Here is a 16,558-nt window from a genome sequence, read left to right on the forward strand (position 1 = left end):
AGCGAAATATATCTACTATATGTACAATCAAACAGTCTGTGCTCATTGGATATGAAAGATTGCCAAACTCTGAATGTTACAGTAAAATGTAATATGAGCAAAGATACTTCAAATGTGTCTACTCTCCCCAGTGTCCCAACCTCCATTCAGCCTCAATTGATGATATATCAGTAGATATATAAATCAATAAATTGCACACTGTTGGTTCACTTAAATATTTGTCTGTTTCTATTGTTAGAAAACTGAACAAGTTTGAAAGAAGTTGCTGACAATTTTTTTTCAACATACGATGAGGTTGAGGTCAACAGCTCTGCTATGAGTTTTGCTTTTCTGGCATTTACATCACTCTGGAGGCCATTTTGGAAAAGGTCTGATTTTGTTGGCGTGGAAAAATCATTTTAGTGTGGAGAACTAAAACAACAACAACAAACAATTGTTCAGAAATGTAACTTGTTTAGAATGGATGTATTAATCAGGTGTGTCCAGAACTTAATCAATGGGTAATGATAGCTAACTGTTACAAAACTTTACAGAGACAATGCTATGTTATTGAAGGTTCAGGTTGAAAGGTTTCCCTAATCCATCTGTAAATCCTGAGGTTACCGCAAGACGTTCTTCCAGAAAGGATATGCCTCAGAAATCTCACCTAGGAGGTACCCAGGAAACATCTCTGTTGGACACCCAAGTCATCAGTGGAGAGGGAACCTAATGCATACCTATAGACTTTGGCTCCCTTTTGTTGGCCCACTGTCATTGAAAGTGTCCTGTTTTAAGCCTTAACAGTATCTAAATGGATGAGTTATAAAAAAGGAAAAATTTTAACTTAAAAAAAGTATTTTGAATCTCTAATGACATGTAGAACTACTAAGACATTTTTATGTGACACCAACATTTTAAAAACCATAATTTGGCATCTATTTTTTTCTTTATTTAGAGTAAAACTGCTTGGAGGGGTCATTCAAAGAGTTCCTCTAGTTGTGCTTCCACCCACATGATCTAGATACCCGCAGAGCAGTTGAAATGGACACTCTAATTTGTCCTCAGTAAGGAGCTTCAGATTGCAGTACCTTAAATAAAGCAGCGCTCTGAAAATGCAGTTTGGTCAAGTTCCAAAATAACACCATATTCACTCTCCTACAGACATAACCTCATAACTGCTCATCAAAAATTGCATTTTTATGAACATGGGGAAAGCTATTATTCCAGACGGACAAGCAAAGGTTATTTCTCTGTCATTTAAACCTACCCAAAACAATAACAGCTATGTAAAGTAGTCCCCCACACTACCATTTACATCCTCATAAGCACATATTATGGTACAATCACATTAAGCTCACATAACATTGAATTTTTAATAATGCAACTTTATTGCTAGCTACTCTTTGCGAGCCTTAGTATTCATGAACTTACTATGTAGTGCACACGCAGGCACACAGACACACACAACTGAAGTTCCAATGGAAGCCAGAGAAAAGCAGAACTGTCATGTCTACATACTGTGGGGGACAAATACACATCTACACATATACTCTTTATCTTTGAAATGTATGCACTAGACCTTTTTTATTTATTTATTTTTTCAAGATGAGGTGTATTACTGCATTAAGTCGATATGTTACCAGTAAACAAACATTTTACCTGCTGCATTCTTTATAAGGCTTTTCTTTCGACCCAGGTACAGGAAACGTTAACTATATCTAAATCAGGAATTATGACCAAGTAATGTCCCTGCTTTTATCTGCAATAGGTGTTGGCCATCACTGAAATTTCTGTTTGCCTGGATAATATATAAAAATAATATTCCAGTTTGTCACAGTTAAAAACAGTCTGTTATGCTTGTTTCCAGTGCCATCTCTTTTATTATTCACAGCTCAAAATAATTTCTTATTTTTCTCTGCGCTGGTCTATGGCGCACCCCTTCGGCTCATCAGCTGTTTTAGATAAGTTTTAACTCCATTTCCTGTCTCTTTATGACATCTTTCATTTAATTGGCTGCACTTTACCAACAAAACAAGTAGGTAGGGCTGCACTGGGAATTTCTTACATATATGCTGAGCTCATTCTTTGAAACTGACCATGTTTAGTTGTCAGTAGCATCTACAAGGTAAGTTCACTTGTTATTATTGATGGAGATGTAAGACCTGGTTAGTTTGTGGACAACTATTGTAGCCTCATGTGGTGGGGAAAAAAATCCTTGTTAATTTTGGATTCCTGCCATCCTGATGCATTGTGTCATGGCATATGTGTCCATCTTTTTTTTAATGTTTTCATTCTTTTTTCATTTCAGAAATTTAGTTTTGGCCGACAAACAGTCATGACAAAACTGAAAAATACGACATGTGAAATGTTTTTGAACTGACATGTTATTTTCAGTTCACTTCCACTGTACGCTCGTATACATCTCTACCAATATGAGAAAACAAGCAAAGACTGCAATCAATATATCAGTAAAAGAAGTTAGCTAGATCTGCCATTCTACTTCATGTTAATCCTATTGTACAAACACTGGCTGCACATTAGAGCAGTTTTCTGAATATTCTGAATGAATGAGCACCTCTAGCTAAAGTGCTAAAATACTTTTCATTCCCTGCTTCTAAATAAAAAGTATGTATATATCTCTGAATTGAAAACATTCGCTTGATTAGGGATGGGTATTGATAAGATTTTCACGATTCCGATTCCATTTTCGATTCTGTTTAACGATTCGATTCTTTATCGATTCTCTTATCGATTCTTTTTAAAAAAGGAGAACACTAAGGTCTAATAGCTTAGAACTTTGTTTTATATCTTCTCTTTGAACAAGATAGAAATTTAGGAGTAACATGGCCTTACAAACCCAACAGTGAGATCTTAAGAGATCCACAGCCTACGGCTCTTCAATGGGGTGTCACAGGGTCCCCAGGAAAAAAAATGTAAATGTAAAATAATAAAATAAATATTCTTCTGTAGCAATAACAAAGTATAACATCAATTATTCTGTAGCAATTACACAAGAATATCCAGTAATGTCCCTGCCTACAATTAAACACATTCACTTACCGAAAATCATCTGCTGTGGCAAATGGGTGCAAACCTTTGACCACAAACTTAGTCACTGCTCGGTGACATTCATCTATCCTGGCCTGAAAGGAGACGCTAACGGTAGACTGCAGTGAGAACTGCCAGCATCTGAGCCAGACTCTGTCTGTCTCATCATGGTCACCTAAACGCACAGTAATGGCAGGTTTTGTAATAAGGCAGATCGCGCTAACATAATATGCACTGTTAGTTGATTATTTACTTGCCGCATTAACGGGAGAGGACGTGCAAACGTTACCGCTGCTGCTGGGTTGAGATTCACGAGTCCGGAGCGGAATTAAAAACACGACATTCATTTAAGGTCATCGCGTGTTTTGTGAGCAAATGCTTTTGCATATTCGTAGTGTTTCCTCCCTTAAAGGAAATATCTACTTTGCAAGTATTGCAAGTTGCCCATTCTCGTAAAGTATAACCAAACTTTTGAGCGTTTGAGCCGCTTAGGCGCCGTGTTTCCTGCCAAGTAAATGACGCTCGGCAACGTGGTGACGTCATTCGGGGCGACTGGAATCGATAAGGGAATCGTTTGCAAAAATGGCAAACAATTCCAAGGAATTGAAACACTGGGAACCGGTTCTCAACCAGAACCGGTTTTCGATACCCATCCCTACGCTTGATGCCAAATAATTACATTTAAGATAAACCACAACAGAACCTTTTGTGTGTGTTTAAGAAGTTTCTCAAGTTTTTAGAAGTTACTGCTGCACAGACTAGTTTGAAATTACGTCATTTAGCAAAAGAATCCAATGTTTTGTCTTCAAAAGTGGTAACTATGGTTCATCTCTATATTCAGCTTTTACTGGAGCCTCTAAAAGCTATAAAAGCTTAAACATTAAAAAAATAATCTGTTATTGACAAAAAAAGAGACTAAAATGTTTTGCAGAAAAAACTGAATTTATACAATATTTTGAATATAAACTTTCAGTCATTTACATGTTTGAACCAGGATGAAAAACATTTCAAAAGCATAATGAGGCATAAAAAAAATCCTCTCCGCTAAAAACATTAAAAAGAAAACATCAAATCAAATATTGAACAATAACAAGTCATAAAAGCACGATAACGGCAACAAACACAAAAAAATGCAACATGTTGACTGAAGTCTTTTTCATGTCATATTTTTTTGTGATATCAAAAGATTTGTTGTTTTCAACTCCACAAGCAGCATTTTTGTCCCAGGTTTGTGCGGCTGGGATGGAAGCGTGGTGGTTGTGTAGTATATAGCGAGTGCCTTTTGTGACTTTAGGGCATCAGCAAGGTGAAATGAAGAGGAGGATGAGGAGAGGAAATGATGGGGAAGGGCAGAGGAAAAGGAGATGACAGGAAATGGAGAGAAAAGTAAGAAGAGTGGACGAACAGGAGGGGGGTGAGGCGGAGGGGGTGTGGGGTAGAGAGAGCCCCCTCCGTCACATGGGGCTGGGCTATTGATTGAATTCTGACATTGATTAAGCATCCCCTGATTCACAGTGCCATGCACTTGTGCATGAGTGCGAGTAGGCTGTGTTATATATGTTTGTGTATGTGTGTGTGTGAGTGTATGCGAATGCAAGAGGATTATACTTACTGTACATGCTGCAAGCTGACTGTAATGAAGGGATGAAGAGATAAGGAAGTGTTTATTTCCATCACTGTGTTGACTTGCATTCACATGCGGTTTATGTGTGTGTGCTCTTTTGAAATGTGTGTGCAAATGTGCGCGCATGTGAACGCCTATAGATCTGCACCCCTAGGAGGCCTGACTTGCAATACCACTTCATCCATCCTTGTGGGATAAAAAAGGGTCTCTCTTTCCTCTCTTTCAGTCTCTCTCTTTCACTTTTCTTTTTTTTTTAACCCCCCCGGTCCTTCTCTCCCTCTGACTCCTTTGTGTGCACTTCTTTCTTTTTTATTCATCATTAATCCTGCAGTCTGGGTCTGGGATGGCACAGCCTCTCCCTCCCTCTGCTGCCCTCTCTTTAGCACTCCCGTTCTTTATCTCTGTTATTGTTTGTGTGTGTGCGCGTGTGTGCGTGTGTGAAGGGCAAGGAATTGTCATCCTGTGCCCCATCGCTCTGCCTCTCCATTCAGACCGCGCCACCCCCTTTGCCAGGGATAATTTCCCCTCCCCAGCCTTTCCTTCCTTCTCCTCTTTACCACCTCCTCCTGTCAGACATCTCTTTTCTTCATAGAAAATGTACTCAATCTTTGAATCGCATTGCAGTTAACCTCTTCACATCCACCAGGTTATACGCAAACCACCTTTTTGGGAAAGTTTAGGGTTAGGGTGGATTTTAGCCGCACGAGTGCATCATTTCAGAAAGTGGAGCATTAGCCTTCAAATCAAGTTTCTGGCGTGCATTCGATCACTGGGAGGTGAGGGTGGATGGGATGAAACAGGTCAGGCACCGCACACACACAAAACTGGCTCGGAGATGTCTAAATCCTCATGCCCTCTGAGGGCGTGCATGAGGATCACTCAGGATATCCTTGCAAAAAAAGAAAAAAAACTGGGGGAATTATGGACTCCCATTCAGTAATAACTGTTGTTTCATACAATCTAATCCCAGCATAGCAATGTGTCACAGTGAAGCAAGCTGTTTTTATTGGAAGTAACAGTTACAGCCACATGCACTAAGCTATATAAATAAGTAAAACAGTTTAAGCAGTCAGATGTGTATTAAATGCTTTAAGAAGAATTTATTACACTTCCCACATCCTACATGTGCATAAAGCATTTAGCCAGGTAAAAGTTCCAAAGTACCAAAACAAAGACTAATCAAAGATGGGACGAAGACCTGACCTGTTCAGACTGAGGGGGTGGAGTTAGGGCTGGTTTTGTTGACTTTTCACCTGTATGCCATACGTAAAGGAAACGCTCATAAGGAAAAGTCAAATACATATAAAAGTAGTTGATTTGGATTAACATCACGTGTAAAGTTCGATTGTTTAGCATGTGGCTAAAATACAACCTAACCCCAGCACTACACCTGAGAGGTTTGCTGTCGACATGTTGGATATGAAGAGGGTCAACAGGAATGAGCTTCCAGCCTGTCTGTGTGTCTGTGGCAGACCTCACATGGCAGGAGTCGTACACACGTGTCCGCACATTAGGTACACACAAGGGGCGCTCTCTGCTCTCGTCTCCTAATTGGTCTTGAATGGCGGCTCTTGTAAACAAAAGTCAGTTCAGGGGCAAATAAGCAAAAAGTGTGTCCTGTCGTTTGTTATTGCTCCTTCCTTCTTTTGCTTTTTTTCTTTCTTCGTGGCCTCTGGTCAGCCAGAGGGGAGGAGGTGTGGGGGGGCGGGGGGAGGCGGGAGCCAACCTTTCTCTCACTCTCTTTCTCTGATGCCCGGTGTGTTGCGTGTATTGATTGCAGAGGCTCAGTAGCAGAAAATAATGGGGTGGTGAAAGCTTAGTAGACAGAGAGAGAGAGGGAGATGGAGAGAGAAAAAGAGATCTGGAAACGTGTGTGTGCTCTCTGACACACACACACACACACACACACACACACACACACAATCCCATTTCTACTGCCTTCTTTTTGCCCTATGCCCCCATATGAATATTGGTTCTCCCCTAACTGCTATGGGTGTGTGCGTTTGCATGTCCAGACTTCCTCATTTGCATGTGTGTGTGTGTGTGTGTGTTTGTGTGTGTGTGTGTGTGTGTGTGTGTGTGTGCGTGCGTGTCTTATCTATGTGAATAAATCCTTCCAAGCCCCATGCGCCTCAGGGTGATGTGATGCGGCCACTGCCCGAGCAACCATACCCTAGCTAATTTACAACCAACCTAGTGTGTCCCCCCCACCCACCGCCCCCCCCACCCCCACATACGCACACATAAACACACACAGGCTTGATGGTACCGCGGTGAAACATGTCGTCTAGACGACATTGAACCCTGAGTCCACCCGGGGTAATTGTTTTATGCAAATGGGGAGAGCTAGAGCTGACATGATTGGGCCAGACTCGGTGTTGATTGAAGTGTGTGTGAGCGTGTATGTGTGTGGCATTTGTTATGGATGTGGCCACAATTGTGGTGTAATGCTGGTAGCCATTAGTATTATTGTTATTGTTGGAAATGTTCTATTATTCAGCAGGCCAGGGTGGGGCAATATACATAACATGCAGAAATATGGAGGTGCAAGGCAAATGGACACACACACACGCGCACACACACACACACACACACAAACATATCTCTGTAATATTCGACTTGTCATTGAACTGAATCATGAAGCCACTATCAGGCCACACATCACACCGTTAAAGCAAATATGAATCATGGCATCAGTGCAAAAATATTGATGCATACTGCAAAGTCACTTAATGCTTTTGTTGGAGTTTAGAGCGAAAACACACACACGCACACACATACACACACACACACACACACACACACATATGCACACAGGGCCATGTGTTATCAAGGCAGCCATCAGAGGGGAGAGAGGGAGTGTGTGTTGTGGTCCAAGTCGTAAATTTAATTTCATGCTGGATTTGCAGAGCTCATCTGAATTGCATGCGAGCACAGCCTGATGGGCCTCAGTCTCAGCGCCGGAGAGTCACACACCAAAACACAGATGCTGCCTTTGATGGTGTGTACAAGCGCACGCAAACACACTCGAGTCACAGCTCAAGGTCAGGTCACCAACATGACCTCTGGGCATGACCGCCGGTACAGATGCTTTTTTCTGTTTATGTAAAACAATAATGGTAATGGGACAAAGAACTTTGGCACATGTAAACTTTGCCTCAAATGCCTGGCAAACTACTAAACCGTAAAATGACAAAGAAATGCCCCATTTTTGGTAGTGTGGTAGTCTTAGTTTTTCTAGTGGAAGCTAATCAGCTAATCTAGAGTGAAAAATGAAGATAACGTGAATAAAAAAAAAACCCCAAAAAACATCAACTTATCATTCAACTGAGATTAGCCTTCTGCACATCTAATTAGAGAATCACATATCGGATTTCTATTCAAGCTGTTTTAGCCTGCCCAGAGTCGCTGTGCATGGAACAACATTGCATCCAAGCAACTTTGCAAACGACTTCCAATCCAGCTCTGTTCTTTGTAGCTGACTTAGTGTCATATGTGTTGCTGTTGGTGATCGCTCTGTTCTGCACTCCAAGCCAACAAATAGAAATCACTGCAAATAAAAATATAAATCTTCTTTGACTAGTGTTCCTGACTAAATTGTTGAAATCATGCTAATTTTAAATAATACATTGAAAAGGCAACCAGAAAGCTTGATTAGCTGAGTAAGTGTTGCAGCAAAAGCAGCAAACAAGTACTTGGAGTGTGTAACCTAAAGTCTTTGAGTGAATGAAGCCCCTGTATACTTAGGTACAAGGTACCTAAAAAGGTACTGTAATACCTTTTTAGCAAATGGTTTAAAATCATTTAGACATCCATGCTAAATGACATTTAGCCATTTGGGACACTGGTAGCTAGGATAGGCTCCAGCCCCCCATGATCCTGACAAGAATAAGTGGAAGAGAATGGATGGATGATGGATGGATTTCAAATAAATATCACAATTTTAATTGAAAAGAAAAATAGGCTAAAGACTGGAAACAGGGGAAGCAGCTAACCTGATATCTTCTTTGGTGCATGTTTAAAATTCACTTCTTTAAACCATTGCCAGTACTTAAAATTTGGATGTACCATTGGATGCCACCCATGGTTGGTGAAGTCCTGATGTAATGGTTTCTTCTCATTACATCTTGGTGTTTTTATATAGGACGAGATGAGCTGGATCTAAATTTTAGAGAGAAGATGAAGGATTGCGACTTGTAAAGACAAGACTGGCACATCCTAAAGGAAGGGGTGGGGGAACTCCAGACCTCAAGGACCGGTGTCCTGCAGGTTTTAGATGTGTCCTTCATTCAACACAGCTGATTTAAATGGCTAAATTACCCCCTCAACATGTCTTGAAGTTCTCCAGAGGCCTGGTAATTTGATTCAGGTGTTTTGACCCAGGGTGATATCACACCCCCACCCTGAGGAATACCCTCTTTTTTGAGGCTAACATAGACCATAATTTACAAAATGAACATCATGTTGCATCAAAGCTAGCAATTGAGCCCATAAACCCATCAGCAAAATTTTTAACTGACTTCATCTATCAAGCGAGTTTTATGATTAGATTTCAAAATAACTGCAACAAGAGGATTCGCCCCCTGCTGCCTACTAAAAAGAAAGCAGTTTAAGGAGTCTTCCCATTGGCTTCACTTTGCACACTGGAAGAGATGTCCATCTTTCACACACGGTCCATGCATTTAACTTTCTTAAAGAAGTGTTAACATATTTTACAGTGTTAACTTGCTAAATTTTAAAAAAACTTTAAGCCATGTATTTTATTAATTTGTCCCCTAAAAGAGCATGTGAGAAAACGTCATGTTGCTGTATGTTTCTTTACTGTGTCTGATTTCTATGTGGTACTTCAAAACTGCATATAAAAATGTCCAACAACCTCACCCCACCTGTCTCCAGTCCTACTCAGCTCAAACTCTAAACCTGTCATGACCATCGTCCAACATCCATTTAGATAAAACACTGCTTTCATTCCACCCATCCCTCCTTCTGCATCACTCCTGGAAAATATGCTCCCTCTTTCTCTCTTTCTCTTTCCGTCTCTCGGCCAACCTTATTGAGGTCTCAAGCCGAACAGGCGACCCTACAGATCCAAGCAGACTGAATTTAAAAGAGAGAAGGAGAGCTCTGCAATTACCCTGTTACAAGGACTGGAGCAATTAAGGAAATGTACAGTTCAGCCAGGTTCACAGTTTCAGATGCCCATCAAAGAGCCTCATAAAGCCATGAGTCATATTTAGTCTCCCAGAGCTCTTAAAACACGCACACTCACACTTCTTGGCTATACAGGGATTGTTTAACTCTTCTCACACAATGAGGGGGCTGCTCCTAGCTCAAGTTTCATACTGCAGCCCTTTGTCTGTGACGTCATTCACATTCAAAAGTCTAACATCACGTTGAATGTTGAAAAAGGGAATTTTGACATTTTTCGGAAGTTTAACAGTTTACTTTTCTCACTTACTTCTTCACTTTTACAATCAAAAGACCTGCTGAGGTCAGTGGCAATTGATTTTGTATAGCGTGAAGGACAAACGAAGAGTTCAGTGGTTAAAAAAAAGCTTTTGCTTTTTTCTTTTTAATTTAAAAACCCCCATTCATAGCACATTGAATGAAATGAAAATTCAGACCTCTCGATATCTGCATTCTTCTAATTCCTTTACGTAGACACTCTCTTCAGAAATATTAACTAACTTCAGAAAGAAACTTTGAACAAGGCTGGTATTTATTTCACTCTTGAACATTTCAAACTCAAGGTATTTCCTGAAAGACTGTCTTTCTTTTATTCATTGACCACATAAACGTGCTGATTGTGGCCTTAAAGAACAGAAAGGAAAAAAAAAACAAGATATTTGCTCTATCTTTATGTTTTGCCAGTTGTACTAAAAGATTTCCCAGTTCCTCTAGTTATCAAAACAGCCCGAGTGTCCCAGGAAGCAGCAGAGACACAACTGTAACAAAAAAAGACAAAATTTAGACACAATACATTCATTGTTCATAGTAATGTGAGTCACAACATATGTGCTGCATTTACCCCAACCAGTCTCTCTTTAACCTTAATCAAACTTCTTTTGTTGCCTTAATTAAGTCTTGATACAGACCTCAGCCTCTAGTGTGAGAGTGTGCTTTGTACACCAGTCATCAAACCCCAAACACCTCCCATTGAACCAGTGCAGTTCACAAATAAAAAATTCATTAATTAATTTGTTTGACTTAATATAAACAAAAAAATCAGGCCTCTATTTAATCAAGACAGTGTCTACTTTACACCAAAACGTACTGGTGAAATAATTTATGTGTAAAACCTTAATTTCTAGGAGATGGTATTAGTGTTTGTAAGTGGATTTAATTCTGACCTAAATCTTTCTAAAAGTTAAGATTTCATTGCTTAGGCTGGATTTATCGCACACTGAAAAAGAGTGGAAATCTGTGAAGCATTGTTTATTGAATTCAGTGTTACTCTGAAGTTTGAGGCTTTGAGATAAAATAAAACCACATTCTACAATCATTTAAGGAGACATATATTTCACAAACATCCTCATTGTGAATATGGCTACTCTCCCTGGGCGCTTTACCTTCCAAAAGCTCCTCCGGTAACAAAGACAAAAGCCAGACATACACAAACATACTCGCTCTTCTTCCCCTTCGCCTGGCCGGTCTCAACATCCCAGTGCTCTTTGAGACGACGTCCCTACTATTCCACCGGGTCCCTCATTAAGGCCCAAACGCAGACTCTCGAGGGGAGATGGGGTACAGAGCAAGGGGGGCTACTGGGTAAACTTTGGAGAGGTCACCCCTTCGCTTCCTTCTCTCATCCCTCGCCCCAGCCCATCCTCAGGTAATGTCAGCGACGAGTGTAAACAAGCAGAAAGGTTAGCGCTGTTTTCACCCGACACTATCTTATCTCATTAGGGACAAGGGACAGCAAGCCAGAAATTACCAGCAGTGTCGTACTTTGTTGTTTAAGAAGACACTTCTGTGATGATCTCTCATGTCTGAAATGTGTTACAATGGTTACATGTAATAGTAATAAACTTTTGTTTTGGTGGAACATTTTTCTTCTTATATAATAAACAGGTAAGGTCAACGTGTATGGTCACAACAGTGAATGTTGGCAATAACATCATTCTTCTACAGATGTGACCTAAATAATTTAGGTACTAGTTTGCTAGTTTCAAATGTTATTGAATACAACATGATGTTAATTTTGTAAATTATGCTCTACATTAATGTGTAGAAATGCTGTACACCAGAATATGCGTTACCATGTGAAATCGTTAGCCAATTAGCATCCAAGGGCAATTTCTCAATGCAATCTGACCCTCACTCATTACTGGTTTCAAACAACCAGTGTTCACTACAGCTAGTTTAGAATCAATAATTACCATAACATATGTGACTGTGAATGGTGTGCCAGCAGCCAGGATGAGACCATCTCTTGACCTTGGTGTAGGATGCAACAGTTTTAAATATATTGGATTATTCTAGGTGAAAACAAGATTGTGATAAAATAGACAAGGTTAATGTCACAATCAGCAGGGCTGACTGTGTGTAGAGTGAAGGGTGGTCCCAAATGCAGATGGAAACAAAATGTGAAACATGACTTGAATAACAGAAAACGAGCCGTTTATTGAGGCTGGCAAAATAACTGTAAACAAAAGGCAAAATGCAAGGCTAACAATAAACTAAAAACCTACAACAGGAACATGGACTTGACATGAAGAAACTTGACACAATTTCTTGGCTTGCACACAAAGCAGACGATCTGACAATGACACACTGAAAACAGAGGACTTAAATACACAGGAGGTGATTAGGGGAAGTGGGAACACATGGAGGAACAGCTGACTGACATGAGCCTAATGACAGGACAGGGGAAGTAAAACTAAATACAATGAACAATGAACACACGACTCCTTCAAAATAAAACAGGAAACACTGAAACTAGACATGACAACACAAGCTTAACAGACCTAACACGTGATGAACGATACAAGAACTCAAACATAGAAACCAAGGAAACAATAAATAATAACTGCCTTTCCTTAACTAAAGCTAAATCGGAATGACACATAAACTAATCACAAATCTAAAATGAGACAAATACAAAATGAACTCAGAGACCCAGCCTGTGACAGTTAATGGCTTATTTGTACTTTTGTGTTGGTCCTGTACAAGTTTGCAGACCAACAGCTACAGCTGTCACAACTGCTAATCTGTTAGCTTGTGCTGTTGTCATCCAGCCTTTGGGAAGAGCAAAGTTATTACATATAAAAGCTGAAGTGAAGCTGTAAACCCAAGCGGTCACAGCAGAGGGCCAGCCCTCCCTGAGCCTGGTTCTGCCGGAGGTTTCTTCATGTTGAAAGGGAGTTTTTCATTCCCACTGTTGCCAAAGTGTTTGCTCATAGGGAGACATTTGATTGTTATTGTGATTTGGCGCTCGGTGTATAATTAAAATAGAAATGAAATTGAATTGAAAAAAGTATACACGGCGACCTCTCAGTGAATGCCATGCAGCTTTTTTATTACCTTTGATGGTTTTTCGCACATTTGAGTTTCACTCATTTGTGTTTTACTTTAATTAGCCTTCCAGAGTGTCTTTCTAGATATATTTGAAGACAAGACCATATCACCTTGAATCGCATTACTAGGAGCATGGTGAGCTGTAAAATGTCATATTGCAAATCTAAATTTGGACAATTAGCATTCTCCATGAAGGCTTTCAGTGTATGGATCGCACTATGAAGCGTTTTGAGGCAACTTTTGTTGTGATTTGGCGCTATATAAATAAAATTGAATTGAATTGAATTGAATTGAATTGAATTGAATTGAATTGAATTGAATTGAATTGAATTGAATTTCCAACTGAAATCAAATTCATGAGCATTAGGAGCTCAGTCCGAGTGGAGTTTTTTTAAACTCCTCCTCTCACCTCATATTATGTATTTTCGTTGTCTTTTCCTATCAGCCTACCTCTCTGACATGTCTTCCCAATGTGATGTTTGTGTAAAGTTTGATCAGAAGGTTCCTTTGTAAGTGCGCATGCGCCATCAGCGTGCTGCCTGCTGTAACCCATAATTTCCTTCGGGATTAATAAAGTATTCTGATTCTGATGACGGATGTTAAATACTTTGCAGTAAACGTATGTGAGGTTTATTTATGTATTTTGGTTTTTTGAAATTGAATGCTGAAAATCTTCCCAACAAAGGACAAGGTTTGGAAATTAGCCATAACTATAAACTCTGTGTGAAGCACATCAGTTTTATTCTCTGTGTTGAAACTATGTTAAACCGAATTGTCTTTTTTTCAGTGAATACATAGAAACAGAAAAACAAGAAATTATAATACTACACGAGTACTACAGGGTGGGCCATTTATATGGATACACCGTAATAACATGTGAGTGGTTGGTGATATTAAAGTCCTGTTTGTGGCACATTAGTATATGTGAGGGGGCAAACTCCTCAAGATGGGTGGTGACCATGGTCGCCATTTAGAAGTCGGCCATCTTGGATACAACTTTTGTTTTTTCAATATGAAGAGGGCCATGTGACACATCAAACTTATTGGTAATGTCACAAGAAAAACAATGGTGTGCTTGGTTTCAACGTAACTTCATTTCTGTACTATAACGGTGTATTACAAAATGTCATTATTTAAGCATAGCATATACAGTGTTTGCTGAGGGATAAGCAGGTGATTTTTTTATCTCACTGCATTGTCTGGAGACTTGGCTCTATTCACTGCACTACACAAAACTGCCCAAAACTGGAATGACTGTGTGCATAACCTCTGCATACCAATAAACTAAAAGATCCTATTAAAACTACCCTCGTGGTCGTATTAAAACATCCTCCTGGAGTCATCCCTCCTCTTCTTTATAGCATCTTTCTTCCAACAGTAAGATGCCACATAGCCACTATCCAGAAGAGGTGCCCCTTCCTGCCTGCCTGCCTGCCTGCCTATGTGTTTGCTGACTGGCTGTGGAAAGAGCCATTTAGCATGGTGAATGTCAAGGTCAGTGTGGGCTGTCCTTGTCATCACTCTCTGTAGCAGAAGGTCAGGGAGAAGCTCTCCTCAAATGGCCAGACAAAGGGAAGTTCCGGGATGGAAAAAGCTGAACAGAAAAAGTCAATTTATCAAGGTATTTCGAAATAAAAGTATAAAAATGTTCCCCTTTATGCTGCCCTCTGTCTGAATTGTGTGCTGTATGTTTGCTGTCAAATAAAGTAACAATCGCTGAAGCAGACGGCTGTCAGCCGTTTCAGACGTCACTGTCCCCCCTGTGATCCATAACACAGAGCGATTTTAATGCAGCGAGTAATTACAATATGCCCCGGCCTGCTCTATCTTACTTCCTTGAACAGAAATGCTCCTCTCCACACATATGTGACTGCGCGATGGATGCACTCACATATGCAAACAGAATGAAAGGTTGTACAGCAAAGCATAAACTAATTTAATTTATTAGTAAGTCCTAAAAGCTTGCACAACGCAAAGTGCAATTCACGTCTACCACACTGAAAAATAATGAGTTAGCAGATACTGATGTAAAGCAAGTGTTTTCCAGAGTGAAAACTGATTCACTCTGTTGTAAAAGTCTTTTACAACAGGTTTAATGAAGAGAGTCTAAATTGCTTGTATATCCCTCAAATAGAAAATTCTAAAGAAACAGCATCAGTAAAATAATGCACTCAAGCCCTGATCTGTTTTTGCTTCAATCAGAGCTAAAAACTGCAGTTCCCCCAATGGCCACTTGAGGCTGACTCCACAAGGACATCAAACTACACAGAAAGTGTCTTAAAGCACTGATTAACAAGTTTATAGGCTGGCATCAAAATATTTTTGGCCATTTTGAAGAGTTTCTTTGGTGGGTAATTTTTTATTTTTTTTTCCAATTTGAACATCAGTGAGGTTTACCTTAGGACCACGGCTGCTTTGATTCACAGGTGTGCTAACACATAGGCTTCACCTTCAGGAATTCCAGTCACTGAAAGTGAACCTCTCCACTGTGTTTCCTGCTACATTAAAAAAATGATGAGCAAAAGAAAAATGCAACCAATGAAAGTAACAATCAAGATCAGAACATATGTAAACAAGATGTAACAATTGGTTACCTGTTACATCTGTAGCCATTAGGGATGGGTACTGGTATTGCACCGGTTCTGACATAAACGGTAGTAACCAGACCGAAAAGCAGCGCACATTTCGGTGCTTTTTTCCCTGGGATGTCATACACTTTGGATTCCAGCCAATCATTTTACCTTTGCAAGCGTAGTAGGCGGGCCCAGGTACGTCCGTTCTTTTCGAGCAGAGCTACAGATTAAAAACGCCCAAGGCGAAGCGGTCAAAAGTCTGGCTGTACTTCACAGCAAAAGATGCAAACTCAGCAGCCTGCAACAAGTGCTTTAAGCTGATACTGTGATACTGTCAAAGGAGGTAACACCTTAAATCTGATCAAACACCTGGCGACATATAGCGTTTTTTTAAAAGCCGAGAAATGCACCGTATTTGATAGCTTGCTGCGAGACCTCACACCGTGCACATCTACTGTGGGTGTGGTGCCTGTTATCGGACCTGGAGTTAGAAACATCCCCCAAAAACCCGAAGAGGAGAGTCCTGGCCCCTAGCCCTGCCAGTGTAGCAGAAATGATGAGGATGATGATGGCAGCAGCAGCCGTTCTTCTCTGCGTGAGCCGCTTAATGTTGTTCGTGTTTAATTTACGTTGAGTAGGCTAACCACGTTATTACATTAATGCATGTAAGGTGAACTAGCAAACATCATCATAGCTACATGCGGCTGTCTTCTTGTTTGATGGCAGATACTCCCTTCACCCTGGCCAAAAAGGCTAAAATGACCAAAGACAAAGTGGGAAACAGCTAAACATGAGAGGTTTTTGGACAAAGTTTTTT

At 40.2% G+C, this 16,558-nt stretch overlaps 1 protein-coding gene across 6 annotated transcripts in view; it reads left to right on the forward strand.

Annotated features, from left to right (window-relative positions):
* Positions 1–16,558, forward strand: part of LOC146504921 (uncharacterized) — a 483,966-nt gene that overhangs the window by 442,275 nt on the left and 25,133 nt on the right. The window lies entirely within an intron of this gene.

This window comes from Neolamprologus multifasciatus, chromosome 13 (assembly GCF_963576455.1).
Source record: "Neolamprologus multifasciatus chromosome 13, fNeoMul1.2, whole genome shotgun sequence".
NCBI classification, from domain to species: domain Eukaryota; kingdom Metazoa; phylum Chordata; class Actinopteri; order Cichliformes; family Cichlidae; genus Neolamprologus; species Neolamprologus multifasciatus.